Here is a 19,615-nt window from a genome sequence, read left to right on the forward strand (position 1 = left end):
AGAAACACTCGCCAAACTGGTTTAAGACACATCCCCCAAATCATGTAGTAAAATTACAAATAGACTCAGTCGCATGTTGGTAAACACTAAATTACATTGCTTTGCCTAAGTTACAAATAAACACATACAAAATATCAAGTTAAATGCAAAATCTCACATCACAACACTCATGTTTAAGTCGGTTCTTGAAACACGAAAAATCATTCATAAAATCAGACCCCGACTTGTACACCCGTTCAGAAATGCGACACTTACATTTTTTTTAACATCTTTTTGCCTCCTACAATCTCGCACCAGTTTCTCAGACACAGCGCAGTTACCAATTTCTTTTGCCACATTTAAAAACAGCTTAATATTTTCTTCTGATCGAATGCTCCATCGTAGATAAGGGATGCTCTTACGATAAAGGAGTGTGAGGGTGTGAGATACAAAAAACACAAATCAGTGAAAACATTACTTCGGAATAGTTTGGGTATTTCCGTGTGGTCACGTATGCACAATACATAGAAAAAAAAGTCTGTGTGCTCTGTGGTTACTCTCTCAGGTGGGTATTAGCATATCATAATCTTTTGGATCAATAGTGTGAGTTTTCTGCATTCAACTTATACAACCGACATTATAAAATACCAGAAATTATATGGTAAAATCAAGTCCCAAATTCTTTGTGGGAGAACCTATCCACATGTATATACTATAGTTACAAAATGAAAGAATATGCCAAATAGCAATAAAACCTAACATCTTAATGACGTTAACATCCTTAAACGGAATAGTTCGGGTATTTCCTTGTGGTCACGTACACACAATACATAGAAAAAAAAGTCTGTGTGCTCTGTGGTTACTCTATCAGGTGGGTATTAGCATATCATAATCTTTTGGACCAATAGTGTGAGTTTTCTGCATTCGACTTATACAACCGACATTATAAAATACCAGAAATTATATGGTAAAATCAAGTCCCAAATTCTTTGTGGGAGAACTTATACATGTGTATATACTATAGTTACAAAATGAAAGAATATGCCAAATAGCAAAAAAAACCTAACATCTTAATGATGTTAACATCCTTAAACTGACCACTAGTACTGCTTTTCAGAACACAGCCTTATCTGAAGCCAAAACTTTTAGAGTGATACCTTAATGGCACGTGAGGGATTTCTGTTTTAACAGATGCTAAATCATTCTTTCCAGTCTATCATTATCAGGCATTCTGATAGTCACTCTGAACTCTTCATGGTCCTCTGCATCAGGGGCTTTAGTTGGGCCTTGTGGGACAGCTTTTCATCAAAGTGTCACTCTCTGTACTCTTAACATTTCTAAATTATTTTTTGTTGGCTTTGAAGAGATACCACTAACATTGCTTTATGAATGTATGATCGTGGACCCTTGCTACATGGATAAGTCCTGCTAACGAAAGTGGTTCATATTGAGCAGCAGCCACCGTTTTCATTCATAAATCAATGATTTTCTTTTCTTCTCCAAACTCTTTCTGTAGTACTACCCAAACTTAGAAGTTGCTCTTCTGTGAAAATTGCTTTTTCGACATTATGATCATGAAAGTTCAAAGATTTAATATGGCATCACTGAAAAGGCAGAATGCCAATTCTCAAAGCAAACTCTGCATTTGTATCCTTCTGATTTATTTCACAGATTATGAAATGGCTTGACCCCCGTGTGTGTTTTTTTTTTTTCTGCAGATGAACTGGTGTAGCTGTACTTAAAATATTTTAACTACAGCAAAGATTCTGATCAAAGTATATATATTGTGAGCTAGCCAAACATAGGTTCAAACAAAGCCGGAACAAATTACAAACATTTGGGACACCAGCCGGGTAATCCCTTTTAATTCTCTCAAATCTCTCGATAAACTTAAGCAGGTCTCGTCTGGTAACACTTAACATAAGGCAGCAGGGTACAAAACAGAAAATAGCTTCAGCGTTAACTCTAGCTGACAAAATAAAGGAAGGCTTTCCTAGAGCTTTCACTCGTCGAAACTGGTCTCATCAAAAGACAAATTAGTGGAGGCACCCAGTCTTTTTGTAATGGGAGGACCAGAAGAGGCGGCGCTAATTCCCTTCACTGGGAGGTTTCTGTGAGCTGTGGGGAGAAAAGGAAACAGAGTTAGCAAAAGCGCTCCCTCATTCCCTGGTGGGTTACCGTTTACCTCGAATGAGCCAGCAAGGACATCCTCAGATGCACATCTGTGACAATATATATACACTGGCTGTGTTTACATGTTCTTATATCCTCCTTAATGTCATATATTTTCATCCACGTGGGTTCTTAAATTGTTTTTGATAATTTACACTCCACAATGTATACACTTGCCCGTTTTTTTGGGGTTCTTCTGTCTTTTGTTGTTCCCATTTCTGCTATGCTCTTCTTTTTTGTCAAAATGAATCCCAAACGTAATGGCCTAATTGCACATCAAATTAACAATAATTACAAGAATAATTAATATGTTTGTTCCTTTCTCAAGCTGTTTGTCCATTTGGAGGTCTACTAAATTACAAAAAAGTAATTGTAACAATATATTTAAAATTCTAAAAGAATACTCTAAAAGATACAAAGTTCAAGTCAGTAAATATTCAGAATTTAAAATCAATCTACAAGTCATTAAAAATACCGAAGACTGTGTTTAAAATTGGATTCCAGAGTTAAAAAGTTTAATCAGAGTTAAATAAAGTCAGAAGGTCCAGGTTTTCTAATTGCTGACTGTATTTTCAGGTGTAAAATATTGCTGGCAAGTTAATCAATATTAGTTCACATTTTGACTTGTATTTACAGTGCAATGTCTTTTTTTACATATTGTTTAATTTTCAGTTCAGTATTATACGTTTTGAACAACACGTTCTTCATACAGCTTATTTGTTATGCCATTTGCAATCTATTCTTTATTTAAACAAACAAGGTGATCAATTGGCATACTCCTAGACTGAAAGGACAGGTACTTTGTTCCCATAATTACCCTCAGTTGCTTCAACTGCCAGGTACTCTGTCCCCCAACAGTGTCAGCTCAGATATTTCGTGTACACTATTGATGCAACACCTTTGAATAAAAGAAAGCACTTTTTTTCTGAATTCTGAATCAAATGTATTTAAATACTTGAACTGCTGACTGAATCAACAGCCATCTTTAAGTGTTTCCAAATAGCATTTCAAATAATGTGTAAAAAGAAAATATGTTTTCATTGTGCTATTCTACCTGCAATTCTAATTAATTTTATGAAAACATGGATGAGCATTAGATGGCCCTCTCTCAGACATTACTTTCCTGCCAATTATCACACAGATGTGGGTTTTCTAGCTCCACTCAACTGACAGAGGAGGCTGAATGCCATTATTTCTGATCAGAATAAATTGTGACAACTTGCATGAGACAGCAGGTGTCTTCCTGTCCAGGAGAGTGACCACCAGAAGCTGAACCTAACAAGCGGATGCACTCCATGAATGCAGCAAGGGGGCATACAGTAAAAGTAATCAGGTGTAACTCACAAATCTGTGAATATTTGATAGGCCTCTTTACACTTGAAAAGAGTATTTTCCCATTATGCTCACAACCATCAGTCTCCTGAGTAACCTTCCCAGTCACCCAGAATGTCATAGTGCTTTCTGAGGTAACTAAATATGCTGCATACGCAATTTTAATCTATACCCCGTCCAATTTAAACCATATGCTTCAATATACCATTTCCCATTTACAGATGGCTCACGCCATACATTTTACAATCTCTATTTCTGCTTAATTGAGCTAATACTTACCTTTTCATCACTTTTAAATTAATTTTCATCCTCATCTGCAAAGAAGTCTTGGGTATCGCAGCCTCTGCATAGGTTAAAGGTGGTCAAAGTGGTGGCATTTGCTGATTCACTGGACCCTGAACTTTGTACATTTGTTCTGGTGCTGTGACTTTGGCTCAAACAAATGCAAGTAGTTCATTTAGTTTTGCTAAGTAAGATAATCTGTAAAAAGGGATGCCAAATAGTTTGAACTGTCCTTCCATCATCACAAGCGTGGTATGTTCTTGTTAATCAGCTACAGTTTTTGTTCTTTTCTTTGTAGGGTTTTGTCTGGGCCACTAACCAAAAATTTGCTACCAAATACTGTAATTCTGATTTTAAGTCATTTTAGGTCAAGACAATACTGGCAGCAAGTTTTCCCTTTGTCACATTTTTAATAGCCCTTACTTTTATAAACCATTACTTCTCTGTCTCATTATGTTCAGTTGCAGTGCAAGCTAACATTCCGCATAGCTACTTTGCAGAGATTATTTGCTACTCTCTATGGCTCTGCTTACAGGATAAGTTTTCAGAACTACAGTGTAAGTGCGCACGGCAGTCATCAGATACTGGCTGTACTGCTTATATCTGACTATTTGTTTTTGATTAAGACTCGGCAGTACACTACCTTAGCACAGTGTCATCGTCTCCCATTGGCCTCTTTTTCTTTATCATTGCCTTGACCTAGCTTTTTGCTTTTGAAAGTTGAGGTGGCTACAAGGACAAATTTACCTTGTTTCTCTCTCTGCCTGATTGCTTCCACTTCCTTCTCCCTCTCATCAGGGCACACATTTCCATCTTATTTTTCTGGATTCCATGACCAAGATACCAAGGCATGTATTTTAGCAATGGGTGCTGCTGATGCTGGGCAGCTTCTCTTTTTGCCTTTAGCTTTCACACTGCCAACTACTTACAGTTATCCTGACAATTAACAATCTACAAACTGCTGATATTAGACCCTCGTTACTGCAGCTTTTGTTTTTCTATTCTTAGTTGTCAAAAATACAATTCATGTTTTCCAATTCTTGATATAATGCATTTACAGTACATTTGTGAACAATATCCAACTAATTTGACTAGCTTTTGTCTTCATGTTTTCTTTCTCAGGATCTAATTGCAATCTCTATCTCCTGCACTATTTTTTGGGGATAGGATTCAGCTGCAATAGCTGGCAATGTTACAGAATTAGAACATTTGGAGAACACAGCAGCCACTAGCTGCCACCTACTGGTCGATGGTGTTTTATCTTTTTGCGTTCGGTCCCACAAGGTGATGAACAATGGGAAAACTTTATTAAACAAATCTGAAATAACCACAAACACTTATATGTCTTTCTCACACCCTTGTCTCCTTATACAGTAACTAGTTCTATGCACTTTTTTCTTTAAATTCCACCTCCCATTTTTATCACACATGCACACATAACTATCATTTTCTCCATAATTAATACAATGGTACCCCTTGACATTTTACTTAATCAGGCTTAATACAGAACATGACATTACAGATTGGCATCTAGGAATGCTGACATTCTGTTCCTCTGTAGACAGCTCTTTCTTTTTCTTATGCAATATGTATTGTGCTTTAAAATAACTATTAACCACGGTTATTCCAAAAATCCTGCAACTGATTATGCTAAGCATACTTTAAAATAACTGTGTTAGCCCAAAAACCTAGTTTCTACATCAAGTATATTATACTTTAAATTAACTATAAGCTATGGTAACCCAAATTCCTATGCCAATTTTGCCTTAATATAGCTACTTTATAGTGTCCCATGTGTACAGCTTTATCTGTATGTGTTCAGCTGCTTTAAGTAAAGAGACTTACTAACTCACCATAAGCAGACCAAACAGTTAAGCTACACCTCTGCCAATCACCAAAGCAGATACCTGCACACCATGCTGCTTTTATTATTGGAGGTGCTCCAGCTCAGTCTTAACAATATACCTTGAGCCAATCAAACAGTGCAAAATTAATATTATTATAAAGCAAATTAATAAAAACACAGTTAAAGCAATAGTTGCAAAAGTAAGAAATATATTTGAAAAGAGATTCAAAAGGTTATGAAATGTATTTTAATAATAGTCTTTTTACAAATTCTTATGTAGAAAATAAAGGTTATGGAAGATGGGTCTGTTCAAGTCTGTGTGCAGAGTTGCTTCAGATTGTTGTTTAGTTTGCAGTGGTCCTGCCAATTTCTTTGGGTTTTTCTTTTTTTCCCTCCTCTGCTCTCCTTACTCTTCTTCTTTCCTGCTCTACTGTTTCTTTCATGTATGCCAAACTTAAGGGACTAACTTAATTTCAAATTAACAATAATTACAACAATAATCAAATAGCTTTTGCCTTTCTCCAGGTGTTTGTCAATTCGGATCCTAATTACTACAGGTTTAATAAATTACGAGGGGTGTTGAAAAAGTTTCCAAACTTTTATATTTTCATTGGAAATGATGACGGAGTGAGGAGTAGTAATTGGATCGCAAACGAAGGTGACTGTAGAAAAGTGACGCCATTTGTTTTTAAAACTCTTTAATAAACAGAGTTAAAAAAATGTGCAGAAACCTTTTAAACGTTCCTCATATAAAAAAGTATTTGTAACAATCCGTTTTTAGGATTCTAAAGGAAAGATCTAAAAGATAAAGATGCAGGATTTAAAACAAATCTATAACTGTCATTAAAAATGTACAGAGTGTTTACATTGGGATTATAGAGTTAAAAAGTCCAGAGAGTTAAGGAGACTCTGTTTAAATAAAATCAAAAGGTCCAGGTTTTCCAATTGCTAGCTGTTTACTCAGAAATCCTTCTTGCTGGTAGGTTAATCAATGTTACAATGTTAGTTCATATTTTGACTTGTATTTGCAGTCCAAATTCTTATTTTATATATTTTTTAATTCACAGTTCATTATTTTGAGTTTTGAACAACATAATCTGCATATGGTTTATTTTTTATGCCATATATAAAGATGAAGAGGATGAAAACAAATCTAAAATTGACTCAAAAAAAAACTTCTTGTAAGGGTTTGCACATAATGTGGCAATATAAATTGCATTGAGCCATCTCTCATTCATTTACAAGGTTTTTTGTTATTGCCCTGTTTGTGTATTCCCTTTCTCCTTCATGTTATATATTTTGTTTGTCATGTTTTATTCATGTAACTATCAACTGCACAGAACAGTGACCCTTTACCAGCTTCAGAGGTAAGGAAATTCTATAGTTTGAGGCAGACGTCCTCAGTCTGAAAAGACCGGTGGAAAGAGTATTTTTAAGGCCCCTGGACCAACTGAGGGCAGCCCCCTTGGTTTCCAGCAGCCAGAGGGTGCCTGGACTTTTACAGGGCCTTATTTTGCAGAATTTCTGCCACATCTGGAAGTGCTGTCAAAAGAAGCTTGTTGGGCACCTGGAGTTCTTCCGGATGCCCTATAAAAGGAGCCAGTCACCACTACTCAATGGCCAAAGTCGGAAGGAAGAGTACAAAGCCTGAGGAGGAGTGGAGGTGGAAGGATTGGCGGCAGAAGGACTGTGGGTTTCTGTGCTTTGCCTTGTGTGCTGTGTATGTTTGTTATGTAAATATACCGGGTGTTGTGTGTTAAACTCATATCTCTGCCTATCTATGCCGGGTTAGGGCAGCTGTACACGCCCCAGGCTTCACAAGTTATAGATTTTTTTACTTCATAAGAACATAATAACTTAAGATATTTGGTGAGCGAGAGGAGACCATTCATTCCATCAAGGTCATTTCTTTAGCTAATAGTTAAACTGTCCCGATATCTCATCCAGGTACTTCTTAAAGGTTGTCATAGTTTCTGTTTCAACTTAATGATTTGATAATTTGTTCTTGACTCCTACAACTCTGTTCTTTATGGCTTCAGTTCCAAATACCCTTCCCTTTAATTTTCATTGGTGTCCTCTAGTACTTGATTAACCATTAAGTTGAAATAATTTGTCTGGATCTACTTTATGATGATAATGATATACTTTATTAATCCTTGAGAGAAAATTGTATTTTCGCATAACCTTTAAAGGTCAGAGTACAGGGTCAGCCATTATACAGTGCCCATGGAGCAATTTTCAGGTTAACAGCCTTGCTCAAGGGCCCAACAGAGTAAGATCCTTTCTGGCTAATGCCTTTGAGAATTTTGAAGATCTAGTCTAGGTCCCCACAAAGTCTATTCTGCTCAAGATTAAACAGCTCTTATTCTCTGTTTGTTAAAGTAGAGTCCTTAAGCACTGAGATGCTCTTGGTTACTCTGCTATACAAAGCTTCAAGTACAGAACTCCAAATGCAGTCTCAGAAGTACATTATATTAGTTGTCTGTGTATAATGTCACTTGATTTCTATTCAACAGTTTTAATGATATAACCTAACATTTTATTTGCATTTTAATCACTTCTGTACATTGCTTGGATGCTGACAATGTTGTGTTGACATAAATTCCTAGATCCTTTTCAGATTTTTTTTTTCTGTAGAACAGTGTCTCCCATCCTGTATTTATAACTGACATTCCTAATGTCTATGTGTCTCATTTTGTATTTTTCTAAATTAAACTGCATTCTCAAAGTGTTCACTGAAGTTCTGAAGTTTGTCCAAGTCTGTCCAAATTGTTTTTCCTGCCTTCTTATTGTCTGCCATTATTCCAATTTTGAATATATCTGTGAATTTCTCAAGTTTACTAACTATACCTAAATCAATGTAACTAATATAAATCACAAAAAGTAATGGTGCAAAGACAGTCACCTGAGGGACTCCACTGATTACCTTGTTCCACGTGGAAAATTCTCCTCTTATCTGTACTCTTGGTCTCCTGTTGGTTAACCAATTTGAGATCCTGTTTTTAGGGTTCTGATGCCTGACATTACTAGTTTTTGAAATAATTATTATTGTGGGACTGCATCAAAGGTTTTTTGAAAGTCTAAGAAATTTGTTGTATGCTTTGCTTTTATCAACTATTACAGTTGCCTGTTCAAAAAATGTAAAAGATTGCTTTGGCAAAATCTTCCTCTCATAAGCCCATGCTGGCTGTTATTTAGTATGTTATTTTCATACAGGTAGTTTTCTAATTTATTTCTTATTATAGTTTCCATATTTATTCTCAGTACAGAAGTACAATAAGACTTATTGGTCTTTCTCCTTTCTTGAAGATTGGGGTCACATTTACAAATTTCTAGTCCTCTGGTACTTCTCCTTATAGACGCGACTGCTAAAATATGTCCTTTAAGGGTTTATATGTGACTTTTTCATTTCTTTCAATACAATTGGATATATCCCAGAGAAGAGTGACTGCAGGGGTTGAGTTATGAGAAAAGAATAAAAGAGCTTAGCCTTTTTCTTTTCTTAAATGAACATGTCTGGTGCAGTGGCAGCAGAAATGCAAAAAAAAATTAAAGGGCAGCTTGTCTTAATTAGTATTGATCAGTAAACTTTGGCAAAACATTTTTACAGCAAATTTGCTGGGTTCACTGGTGAACTTGTTCGAGGAATATTTGCTTGAAAATTCACTGTGAAGCCGTCTGAGGCAAACATTGTTTTTCCCAGTGCACCGTAATGCTTTACAAGGCCTGCATGACATCACAAGCCTTTCACAACCAATGTTGGATGCTCCGCCTCCATGCTGTCCTTACCAGCAAGCTTGTTGTACCCTGTGGACAGACTGACATTCATAAAAATGAATCAGTCCTGGATAGGCGGAGATTTCCAGCCCCCCTATTGCTGATTCAAGGGATCAGGTGGGTCTTCTTTCTGTACCTCTCTGTTGCTCTCCCTTTGGTTTTCTGTAACTCTTTTATATGTGCTGGGCTTGTGGTGGCTAAACCCCACTGAATTAATGCTTCCTACTCTTGTGTTTCTGCTATACATTTGACTATATTTATATTTAATTCTATGTCTGTGTTATCTCAGATGTATCTGTGGAGAATAAGCATCACACGGAATTCATGCTTTCTGCTCCTGTTGCCACTGTTTGCAAGAAATTTTACATTTCTGATATTTAATTCTTTTAATTTTATCTCTGAGAAATAATGCTAATGCTATATTGAGACACAACCAGGGCAAAAAAAAAGTGCAGTGGTTAGCACTGCTCACTCACAGCTCAGGTCACATTTTTGGCCACAATTATTGGTCCAGCATAGATGGCAGGTTCTTCCCTAGCCTTCAGGGACACCATTATAATTAACTCCTAAACAGTTCAGTTTATCCTTCCCCAATGACTGCAATGCAATTCACAAGGTTTGGTGAAGTTCCTGAACCTTTCCACAATTTTACTAAACTCAAGGCAAGGAAAATTCAGAGTGTGGTTCTGTGTGGAAATAATGAGGACATTAGAATTAAACTTGATCCCTTAGAATTAAAAGTCATGGCAGAAGTAAAGGTGTAATCATGGACACTGACCTAAACTTTAAATTGCATATTAACCATATTATTAGGACTACTTTTTTCCATTTAAGGCACATTGGAAAAGTTAAACCACTTGTAATATTGCAAGATGCTAAGAAATTAATTCACACTTTTGATTTTAGTTGGCTAGATTATCGTAATGTAGTCCTTCCTGAGAAAGATCAATCGGTTGCAATTAGTGCAGAATGCAGCTGCAAGAATCCTAGCCAGAAAGAAATCTGAGCACATCTGTCCAGTTTTAGCTTTGTAACATTAGCTACCCTTGTCTTTAAGAACTGACTTTAAAATACTATTAACGGTATGTAAAGCTCCATCCTATATTTTGGAGTGCCTATCTTCCTACAGTCCAAGTTATAATTTTCGATCTTCCAATGGTGGTCTGCTTATTATTCCTAGAGCCAAGTACAAAAGAAGTGTTGAGGCAGCCTTTTGCTGTTATGCAGCAAAAATTTGGATTACTTTACCAATGTAGATATGCCAGGCTAACACTATAGATCATTTTAAAAAAATTACAAACAAACCCCACTTTTTAATTGGGCTTTTTTGTATCTACAATTAAGTTCTACACTTAATAAATTAGATATGCTTAGAATTATCACAGTCTTCAATGAACCTACAATCTTTTTTTTTAATTTCTACTTCTCTTTATTTTCTTTGACATTTCTTCTGTGTGTGAGGGGAGGTTCTGTGCCACCATGACCTGATCAAAGTTCTGTGCAGTGAAAAGCAAATACCCTAACCTGCCATGTGACCCTATGTTGAATCCTGTAGGATGAAGTCTGATAGATAGATAGATAGATAGATAGATAGATAGATAGATAGATAGATAGATAGATAGATAGATAGATAGATAGATAGACAGATAGATAGATAGATAGATACTTTATTAATCCCAAGGGGAAATTCACATAATCCAGAAGCAGCATACTGATACAAAAAACAATATTAAATTAAAGAGTAATAAATTATGATAGGTAGAATGCCAACTGGGAGTTGGGCTGTCTTATAGCGTGGAACCTCTACAGATTTTTACAATTATTCTGTCTACTCTGGCGAACTAACCTTACCATCAGACTGCCACTAAGAAACTTTAAACAAAACAATTCTATATTTATGAACTCTGATTCTCCTAATTATAAATCTATCTTATGTAAGTGTGCATTGTTTATTTTTGCATACTATTCATGCTTTATTTTTCTTATCTAATTTTAAGCTGTTACCTAACTACTTTTTTGATATCATGTAAAGCACTTTGGGCTACATCATTTCTATAAAAATGTGCTATAGAAATAAATGTTGTGGTTGGTTCATGTATCACTAGCATTGATTGAAATTATAAAGTATATCTGGTAAGGCCAATGGTCAAGACAAATCTGAGACAAATCCAATTACGAATACCCCCGATTTTAAAGACAGGTCCAAGACAACAGATGACATGTCTCCAGTACTGCAGCCCTAGTTAGACTGTGGGAATTAATACATTTTAAAGGTTGAAAGGTTAGGAGCTGTGAGCAGGTGCAGGTGCAGGTACTTAGATTTGATTGCCTTGATATTTCAAGGCACTAACTGGGTAGACGCACTTATCTTGAGGGACAACAAATAATAAAAGCTAACCTAAATCTTTAATGTATATGTTGAACACAAAACAAGTGGTATGTTTTCAATTTTTCTATTTATCAGCCTGTTTTCTTTACTGTCACCTTTCAGTTTCTGCAGCTTCTAACGATTTTGAAAGCACCAGGTTTAAATATCGAAATTGTGACACATGTCTCAAATCTGTTTCAGTGCTTACCTCAGCAGGCAACAGCATGAACAGCATTTCTTTAGTTTAGCAGAGAATTTGTATGATGGAAGGATTATAATCTTGAGTTCCAGCATTCGATCCCCTGAAAATGTCAGAGTTGGGGAGATCATGACATTTATGCTACATTTGTGCTATATGTTTTAGATTTCAATTTCTACTTTGTTTTTCACATATTGGACTCACTTGATGTTCTCAAATGTTCTTTGGTGTAAAAAAAAATCATACTGATAAAATTTGTAAACTATGACTAGTGTAAATAACAATAAGAGACACTATCGTGAGAAATAAGATGTGAATTGCTTGGCCAAAGAGGCTTTCTTTGCATAGCTGCAGATAGGTGAAGCTTTATCACCATTTCTAACTGCTTTATATTTACAGACAAGGGTGTGTTCATTGAGGAGAATACTTTAAGTTTGGCCTTTCTAAAATCTTTATTCATTAATAATGTAGGACACCATTTTGAAGGAAATAAGAACTTTAAGGAATTAACTGGATTGGTACAGCAAGTCATTAAAATGCACAAAGTCATTGCTAGCAAATGCCCTAAGGGGGGAAAAAAGACCATAGATAATAAAATGTTATATAGCTATCATTTGCATTAATTGCAAACTTTGTCAAGGAATTGAATGTGTTGTTTACATCCTGATTTTCTAGGTTGGCATGTCATCTGCCAAAGAACGAGGAGTAGCAGTCCTTTTATTTTGCCTTTTACAGGTAAGAAAAGGAAAATGAATCTATTATGCCATTTCTGCATATATCCTAAAATATCAGTTGCAGTAAAGTTAACACAAGATTGAAGACAAAGTAAAGCCCTGCAAATACGAGGAATATTTAAAAAGTTTCACACTTTTATATTTTCGTTGGAAACGGTGAAGGCGGGGGGAGTAGTAATTGGGCATTAAAAAGTTGGTATGATGCTGGTAAAATTTCATCGCAGAGGAAAGTGACTACGTAGAAAAGTGATGTCATTTGTTTTTGAAATTCTTAATAAATATAGTTAAAAAAAGTGCATAAACTTTTTGCACATCCCTCGTATAGCATTAATATTATTAAAGCATTCATTATATGGCATTCATAAAATGGAATTTAGAGAGACAAGAGGAAAGATTTCCTATTGAGTTGCAATTAGATCAAGACAAAGACCTGGTGTAGACAGGATGCCTGTTCAGCAGAGATCAAATACTGAAATTTTGAGGGGCCAGTTTGGAATCAGTATTCCCCTAACTTACACATCTTCAGGAAGAACGAAGCAAAGTTGAGTATTTGAGAGTAAAAAAAACCTTCTGAACATGGGGAGAACATGCAGATTACACACAGAGTGGACAACCCGTAAATCAAACCCAGTCTTGGGGAACTGTGACATGCCATTTTTCACTGTGCCCCCATGGTGCCTAACATAATAACTTCAGACATAAATTCTTAAAAGGAATCCCAGTTTTATTTTATTTCAAAAAATGTTTTTCTTTCCATTAGTATTTAAGTAGAAACACTCTTAAGTATAGTTTATGCTGTTATTAAATCATTTATTTTATATTTAAAATTGTGCATTGTCACACATGTGCGATTAGGAGTCAGTCAAAGAGCCTAAAGGTGAGTGAAACATCGCGAGATAGAGGGTTGTCACGTGGTACTTACCTAGATCTCTTTTGGTCAACAGAAAACCTGAAGAAAAATAATTCCTCCACTTCCGGGTTCCAAAATGGCCACAATGACGTCACTTCCGGCCAACCATGATGACGTCACTTCCAGCTCCATCAATCCACCTCACTTCCGTCTCATCATGATGACGTTGTTTCCGGTTCCTGTTTCCAACGTCACTCCTTGCCAACCATTTCCTGTCCCATAATCCTTTTTTCTATAAAACCGCCATTTTGACTTAAGAAAACTGTTCACTGTTTTGATTTAAGACATTGAATCATTTAATTCTTTATTTGTCTGGATGACAATATATGGGGACGGTCCCCAAAACTTTGTTTTGTTTTGTGCTGTATTATTTGGAGAAGAATAATCACCACAGCATTTAATACTGTGTCATATTACAAAGGCAATTATTTGATATAGACAAAGTTAAAACCTGACTAAATAAACTAGTGGGTACAGCATACACCAATATTTACTAGTAGTAGAAAAATCTGTCCATTAATATGAAATAATTAACACTAAATATTTACAGAATATTGTTAAAATCCTCTTTCTGTCATTATGAGATAAGCCACCACTAACTTCATTACATTTCTTTGATCTATACATCTCCCAGATAAGACTGCTTCAGGGTTTTGATATATTGCTCAGCATCTTGTTTTGTTTCAGTTTGTCCACATAAACGAATTTTGCTGAGTTCACATGCTGTAAGGTGTTCAAAAAGATCTTCTTTGTCAAATTTCAGGTTACTTGTAGCATGAAATGCAAATACCATATGATCCCATATAAAATATTGCATATAGGCATAAGGAGTAACCCAAACCCAACCTGCTCATACAGACAGTTGTCACTCATTGCTTCTGGGCACCAGTACATTCCTTCATTATCTTGACCACAAATGTGGCCACCTTCATCTGTAGGAAGATTTGCATAATTATCAAAATCTCTCGCATCAGGACTGTGCACAACCACCATATACACAATCTCCATTTTGTAGCAAAAGGTTTTATATTTTCTGAAAATTGGATCTTTTCCATCACATATCTGATCTCTATATGCTCCAATTATATCATTAAACTCAAATGTGAACTTGTAATTTCCATAACGGGAATCTTCTGAAAAGGCTGGCGAGTTCCTAAAAGATTTCACATTTTCATCACTTTGCTCAATTGAAGGATATTGAGCAAGCCATTGTTTAATTTTTTGGTCTACTTCATTAGAATCTGCCACCACGGACCAGTAGGAAAAACATTGACTTTGCCTTTTAGAGTTTTTTAATGTACAATTTCACTTTTGCTTGCAGAGGAGTTTTTGAAAGGTATGACTTCATTTCACCTGATTGTATATGATTTCTTAGTTCATTAATACCTAAATGTTGTCCAGCAGATGTCCATGAAGGTGGTGTACGTCGACTGGAAGATGAACACATACTGTATTTTTCAAATATTAAGCAGAACCTTTATAATATCTAATGTTGAAATAAGCTGAAAAATAAAACGTGTAAAACATTTTTTATAAATAAATGTATATTTTAATTTGTATTATATTGTTTTTAAATGCAAACAAAATTCAACAAAGCACAGGTGCCAAGACACAGATGGACAAACACAAATGCAAAATAGTATTCTTATTGTTTTATTATTTTATTGGTTTCTTTTAAGGTAAGTATGTGTAATATGTGTTTGTGAGAGTGTCTTGTTCAAGTTTCTGGTTTCCTTGCAAGACAATGACATAAAGGTGCTCACTGTGAAGAAGCAAATCTTAATAATGAACTGGCATTCCATCAAAAATAAACATTTTTCTCACTTACTGGATCTGTGCAGAAGTTTTTCAAAACCTGGCAGGATCTAATCAGTAACATTTTAGAATAACTATTTAAAGCACTGAGGAAGCAGATTCTCTCTCTATTTCTTTTAATTCTCCATTTGTCTTTATTCACTTATTAATTCATCTATTTACCTATTTTTACTAGCTTTAAGTTTTATTCTGCCTGCCATGCTCTCTTTCTCAGGGGTCGGGGTTGATTAGTTTCCGATCCTATTTTTGTAAAAATTGATCTATTTATATGGAATGTTGTGTGATTACAATAAAATCAATAAAATTTAAAAAAATAATATTTTATCTTTATATTTAAATGTTTGCTATCAATATATTTTAGATCTGTTTCAAAGAATAATTGAATGGTTTGTTTTTAATATCACTTATGAATAATATATTACAATATAAAATTGTAATTATACAATGATATTGAAGCTCATTAGAACTCAAATTTAAAAGTAGGTCAAGACTAAGAAGAAGAATGCCCTTCCTGGACATAATTAATCATGATCCAGTCGGTCAGTACAGAGGATAGTGGTCAAGCCCATTTTGCCACCCCTGCCTACATAATACCTTCCAGGTGATTTATATATTGTGTCTTTTTCTTTGCCTTCCAAAGGCATGTGCAGCTTATGACACCAATAAATTTGTTTGAACATTCTGTGGTATTTTTAGGTAATTAATGTAAGTGGGCATTAAAAATGTGTCATATCTGAAGATTGATTTCTACTATTTTTGCAGCCATGAAAACCAAGGTGTTGACAAAACAGCCAAACTATCACAAACAGCAAAAACTGGATTTTTATACACCTGAAAAGTATGCTGCTTTATCTGGCCCAGCAAGTTAAATCATTTTTTAAAATGCATTGCAACCATCTACTGTATTGGTCCTGTCATTCCCTTATGTTCATGCCTGTTTGTTTTGATGAGCACCATCTAATGGTGTTATTTACTCATGACTAAGCTTAGTTGTTTGGTGATTGCCCTCGGATCCTTTTTAGCCATTTTGATTTGTATGATCAGAACTGCACAGCTGTGTATAGCCTGATAACACGTTTTTCCAATCCTTTTCCAATTACTCTGCCAGGGAATCTACTGTATAGAGGAGGCTCCAGTCTATTGTGGAGCCAGTCTGAGTACACATATACACTCACTTAAACAGGGCCTATTTGCAACCACTCCCAGAGTGCTGATAAGGATGCAGCCCCATTATCGGTATCCTTCAATGTCTGCTTGGGTAATCTAATTTTCTTTACTTATGCCAAAGGCATACATATCAGATTAACTTGCAGCTCAAAAGTGCCCCCTTTGAAACTAGTCTGGCCGTGTACATTATGCGTGTACCATAATGAACTCTCCTCTCACTCCCTACAGATGTTTTAGTTTCTGTTTTACCTGAAGCTTCTGTGATAGACTTTGAAAATCTGAACTCGAGGGTTTCATAAAGGATGGATGGAAATCCTGGAAAACTTACAATCTCTATTTTACTGTATGTTGTAATGTGTAACATTGTACTTTCTGAGCAGCAGTTTCCATTAAAGGCTGCTGAGCCCAGTAGTAACAAGAAGAATATGACAGGGACCAAATCTGCACAGATCATACTTATTTGTACCATTTGAAATTGAAACACCCCATACTCGTGTGAGATAGCAATGCTCACCAGGCAGTTTTTCCCTGTTAAAAGTATTTAAAATAAGAGCATTTGTTTATTTCTAAATACATTCTTGAAGGTATATTTCCTTTTGAATTATGCATAAACTCTGATCTCAATGTTTTGTTTTTTTGCACACATAATGATCTAAAGCATCCAACAGAGTTTTTCCCAGCAGGGTAGGGCACAAGGAAAGGCAATAAGCACATCTGGAGTTGTCACTAGCCAAACATAAACATCTCAAATAAAACAGGTTGCTTTTACAGACCTTGTGTGTGATATGATCATATGGTATACCACTATCCTAAAATCAAATCGAATGCATTAACAAACTATGTATTTCAAGTAATTTCATGTGCTTATGTCGTGGCAAAAAATTCATCATCAGAAGGCTTTTTACCTAAAAATAAAGGCTATTAGGACTCGAGATAGACAGACAGAGTTTTAAGGCTTTATTGCAATAAATCAACCACACGGACTCAACCCAATTCGGCCGAATGAGATTGAGCGCTGATCATTACAACAATTGAAGTATTTATAACAATTTCTTATCATTTTGGCTGCGTTTGATTAGCTCATTCTGCACCTGGTTTACTGTTCATTATTCCTCTAGGTGTCAGCTCGGCTTGTTTTGATTGGTCTAAGACTGGGTGGATGGTTTCCTCGCAACCTCTCTTGACTCCCTTTTTTTACTCCTGTCTGACCAAACCTTGAGTTTCCATGGGAACCCTTATTATCTCCTTTTCCTATTACTGGCCCCCTTATGGAATGTGTTATCTTTCTATTCTGTTCCCATTTTTCTCTAACTGGCCAAGGCTTCAAATCCATATATGGGTTTTCCTCTCATCGTTTCCTCTCTTAAGCCTTCCAAACTTTTTACAATAGTGACCTGAAGCTTTTAAGCTTTAATTAAAAAGAAGTACAGTATGTGCTTTCATTTGATCATTGCTTGGCATGCTTGATTTGTCTTAATTTCTACACTAAAGTTAATTGCTAATATATTCTTATAATATTTTTGCTAATACCTGCATTTACTAAGATTTTCTCTTCATGCATTAGGTCAGCGTGACCCTGCTTACAGTAAAAGCCTTTCTGCTGATTCATCAATCCAGCTGCTCTTAGAGGCCTCTTCTCTATGTTATCTCTTCCTAGCCTTGAATCACAGGTGTTCTCAAACTCTTATCCTGTCCAAAATTGGTCTCAGAGTATCTATTAGCAGTTCTTTTCTTTACTTTGGAAATTTTAATGTAAGCCTATAAAATAATGCAATATAACTGGTTTTTAGTTAAATATTTGCTAGGCCTATCGTATTTGCTTCAATATTCTAATTTATGCCTAATCTAATGTTTTAAAAGCTTTTAATTACTTTTTATGGCTCTATATGTTAATTTTGCTATTCTCTTATGCTAATAAAAAATTTTCCTTCTACACTTATCATTTTCATATTAGATTGTTGAAGTGAATCTATGACTGCAGCTAAGAAATAACAGAATTATTAGACTAAATACTTTTTTTAAGTATGCTTTACCATTGACTCTCTATGCCTTCCTTTCTTTGCTACTGGTATCAATGTCTGAAGTAATCAGATTTTCACAAAGATAAAAAGTGAACTTTTTTACAGTTCATTCAGTTTACATTAAATACAGTTAGGTAATGAAGACCACAACCAGTCAAGATCAAGTAAAGGCCAAGCCTAAATGGCAGTTAAGACCAAGTTCTAATGATTGCAAGACTGGGTCAATGTCAAGAATTCCTTAAGATGATGGATTTATGCAAATAGAAGAATATGAACAATTACTGTGGAGCAGAAGTGCAAATAGGAGATATGCAGAGAGAGTGCTGCCTGGTAGCCTCTAGTGTTGCCTCATAAAGAGCCTCACTCATTATTTAGTGATCATGGAAATGCGCCCAGGGTAATGGAAGACTAAAGTACAGTGCTCTGCCTTCAAGTGCTCACTGCTGAGTGAGGTAAATTGTTACAGGATCAAAAATTCTTACTTACTCACTTCAAAACAGTTTTTTTGCATCCATGCCGTGTGGGGAGAGGTTGGTTTGCCCAGTTGATTTCATACAAGGGACGCTATTGGCGGATGGCTGAGGAGCTACCCAATCAGAGCACGTATTATGTATTAAATAAAACTCCTCAATGATATACGATATTCTTCTCATGTGGTGCTTTGCATACTTAAAAGCTCTAACAGCACATATTGATTTTTGATTGTTTGCTTTTCTCTCTCTGACATTCTCTGCTCCTGACGGAGGTGGTGTGAGCAGAGGGGCTGTTTGCACACTGGCCTAGAGGATACGGATGCTCCTCTAAAAAATGCTGAAAGACTACTTTAACATTGCTCTCTTCCTTTTGGCTGCTTTGTCAGGCGGTGCTTCGCATACTTAAAAGCACCTATTGATTTTTGATTGTTTGCTTTTCTCTCTCTGTCTCTCTCTCTCTGACATTCTCTTCTCCTGTTGCGCACTCCTTTGAAGAGGAAAATATGTTTGCATTCTTTTAATTTTGAGACGGAGCTGTCA

Source organism: Polypterus senegalus, chromosome 11 (assembly GCF_016835505.1).
Source record: "Polypterus senegalus isolate Bchr_013 chromosome 11, ASM1683550v1, whole genome shotgun sequence".
Lineage (NCBI taxonomy): Eukaryota > Metazoa > Chordata > Cladistia > Polypteriformes > Polypteridae > Polypterus > Polypterus senegalus.